General features: G+C 41.0%; 1 non-coding gene across 1 annotated transcript; it reads right to left on the bottom strand.

The window, feature by feature from the left end:
• Nucleotides 1–2,101: 2,101 nt before the first annotated feature.
• Nucleotides 2,102–2,209, bottom strand: LOC148550981 (small nucleolar RNA R71). The gene has a single exon (XR_015893046.1). It is a non-coding gene; the product is annotated as a small nucleolar RNA R71 (small nucleolar RNA).
• Between the last annotated feature and the right edge of the window lie 1,223 nt (nucleotides 2,210–3,432).

The raw sequence follows: 3,432 nt of genomic DNA, 5'->3' as shown, positions 1-3,432 counted from the left end.
TTACTTATGTGGTTTTATCATGATCCTTACCCACTTATTCATTAAATTAGCATGCATATTAGATTTCTTCCCGGAATTTATTACCTGTTTAAAAACTGCTTCCTAGAGACTTTAATTATTCAATTTTAATTCTCCTTTATTCCATTCGATGCCGTAATCTGTGTGTTAAGTGTTTCAGACTTTATAGGGCATGAATGAGTTGGAGATTGGAAAGGAAGCTAGCAAAAATGGAAGGAACACAAGAATTTGAGTCGATAACCAGCGAGAAGTGACGCGGTCGCATGGCTCACGCGACCGCGCGAAGGAGAGCAAATCGCAGTGACGCGGCCGCATGGTTCACGCGGCCGTGCGGATTGGAAAACCCAAGCGACGCGGTAGCGTGGACGACGCGAACGCGTGGCGAGGAAAAGCGCGAATGACGCATCCGCATGGATGACGCGATCACGTGACATGTGCGATCTGCATAATCTGCAGAATTCGTTGGGGGCGATTTTGGACCCTATTTCGACCCAGTTTTCGGCCCGGAACAGCAGACTAGAGTCAGAGAACATGCAGAAACAAATAACACATTCATTCAGAGACAGTTTTAGATCTAGTTTTACTTTTTTTAGGTTTTTCTCTCTAGGTTTTAGAATTTTAATTTTCAATTGGTCTTAGCATTGGAACATTGAGAAGAGTTATTTCCTCATCAAGACTTCGTCATTCTAGTTTGTTTTCTTAACTTGGTTTCATTCTTCCATGTCCTTTGCTTTGTTCAGTTTTGTCATTCAGATACTTTTATGATTATTTAATGCAAGGATTATTTCTTTTTAATTCAATTTCAATTCCAATAATCATGTCTTCTTTTAATTCCCTTTCATGTGCTATGGATTCTTTATTTACAATGCGTGAGTAGTTTCCTTACTTGATGGGGAGTTGATTAAAAGGAACTCTTGAGTTAGAAGGATTGAAGAAAAATTTGTAATTGGGTTAAATGTTGGATTGCTATCCTTTCACCAACGCCAATCCCTTTGAACTAAGTGGGTTGCAACTTGTGAACAGATCTGGCATTCCAGCTTGTTTGACTTTCCCTTACTTAGTAAAGGATAACCAAACAGAACAACCATTAATTATAAATTAATCTTACAATCACTCCATCAATAGTAGAAATTCCAACCAATCAACTCCCAGTCAAGGCTTTTATTCATATTATTAAAATTTCCTCAATTTACATTCCAATTTACTTAGCTCAACTTCTTGGAACATCTGATTAATAAGATAGCACACTTTTCTGCAACTCGTTGGGAGACGACCTGGGACTTAAAACTCCCAGTAATTTTTAATTTAACTCTCTGTGACATATTTCTAAATTGATAGGCAGATTTTCGGTGAGTTAAGAACTATACTTGCAACGTAACGATTTTAATAATTTTTAATTCACCAACTTCTGCGTCTCATCAATTTTTGGCACCGTTGCCGGGGAGTTGCAATAGAGTGCTAATTTTATTAATTAGAATTTATTTATTTGTATTTTATTTTATTTTGCTACTATGAGCTGCATGTTTCTTCCGTCAAATGACGCGTTCACTTCTTGAGCCGCGCTTGCTAATATTCGATCCTAAAATTGAAAGGACAATTTCACGAATAAGGCGAGAACAGCGTCAGTTAGCCCGCTTGAGGAAGGATCTGAAAGTGAATCTGAGGAAGAAACCAGCCCCCGTTCTACTGATTTGGTTGTTTTACGCACAGAAAACATGGCAGCTAGGAGAGTTACCATCCAGGAGGAAGGAGCCCCTGATTTTACAATGCAACCGTTTCAAGCGCATCATCTAGCGGTAGCTATAGATTTTAAAATCAAGCCCGCCCTGCTAAATTTGATGCCCAAGTTTCATGGCCTACCTGCTCAAGAGCCTATCAGGCACTTGAGAGATTTCCAGGTAGCCTGTTCTACTGTCAGGCGTGATGGCACTGATGAAACTTCAATTCTGCTGAAAGCTTTTCCATTTTCTCTTGAGGGAAAAGCAAGAGAGTGGTACTACACTCAACCTCTAGCAAATGTTCCAACTGGGATACACTCAGAAAGGAGTTTCTGGAGAAATTCTTTCCATCTGAAGTTACTGATAAGCTAAGGAATGATATCTCCACAATTGTTCAGGATGACAATGAGACTCTCTTTGAATACTGGGAGCGCTTCAATAATCTTCTGGAAGCATGCCCCCATCACATGATTGACAAGATCGTACTACTTAGCTATATTACACAGGCTATGAGGCCCCAAGATAAGACCATACTGGAAAGTTCCAGCAATGGGTCTATGAAGAAGTACAAGACCACTGATGAAGCTTGGCAATTGATCAGTGATTTAGCTGAATCCACTAGGAACCACAGATAAAAGCAAGGCCGTTCAAAAGCTGTTACAGAAGTATCTTCTAGCAGAGAGACTGCTGCTCTAACTCAAAGCATCTGTGAAATGACCAACTTGCTGAAACAAATGCAGTTGAATCAACAAGCTCAGCAAGCTCAACCTCCTCCACCACAGCAAAACCAACAACTAGTCCCACAAAGAATTTGCGGAATCTGTGCTGATTATAGCCATTACACTGATGAATGCCCGCAGCTCCAACAAGAAGACAACATGGTGGCATCCACTCACAACTTCTATGACCACCCCAACCAAGGGTACAATCAAAGTGGAAATAATAACCATGGATGGCAGGACAATTCAAACCAGAATTGGAGGGACAACAATAACAGGGGAGGCAGAGATAATCAGGGAAATCAGAGGTGGAAAAATAACAACAACAGTCAGCAAAATCAACCTTACAGAGCACCTCACCTGAGGCAAAACCAAGGACCACAGAACAATCAGCAGCAAACCTCTCAATTTACTCATTCTTCTTTATCTTCTAATGAAGATCTACTACAATCTTTTGAGAAAAGACAACAGACCATGGAAAGTAACATCATGAATAGTATTAACGCCAGTCTGAATCGTCTCACCTCTACTCTGCAAGCTTTTATGACACAGCTTGGATCAGCACAAAATTCCAGTAACCAACCTTCAAGCACCACTGGAATCCCCTCTCAACCATTACTCAATCCAAAGGGAGGCATTAATGCTATCACCCTGAGGTCCGGAACCGCACTGCAGGAGAGGAATCAGGAGGAACCAAGCTCACCAGAATACGCCTCAGCTGAAGAGGTGGTAGAAATCGAAGATGTTGAAGAGGAAGAGGATATACTGGACATAGCTGAAGAAGAGATAACTCAACCACAGAAGGAAGCACCAAAAGGCGCAGACACCACAGACAACACTACTCCTATTCCATTTCCACAACTTGCAAGGAAGCCCAGGAAGCAGCTGGAACCCAATCCTAAAATGGTAGAGATATTCAAAAAGGTTGAGGTAACTGTTCCCCTTTTTGATGTTATTCAGCAAGTACCTAAATATGC

Source organism: Arachis ipaensis, chromosome B7, assembly GCF_059453495.1.
Source record: "Arachis ipaensis isolate K30076 ecotype BB chromosome B7, ASM5945349v1, whole genome shotgun sequence".
Taxonomy (NCBI): Eukaryota; Viridiplantae; Streptophyta; class Magnoliopsida; order Fabales; family Fabaceae; genus Arachis; species Arachis ipaensis.
Note: the sequence above shows the minus strand (reverse complement) of the source record. Positions and strands in the feature narration are given on the sequence as shown.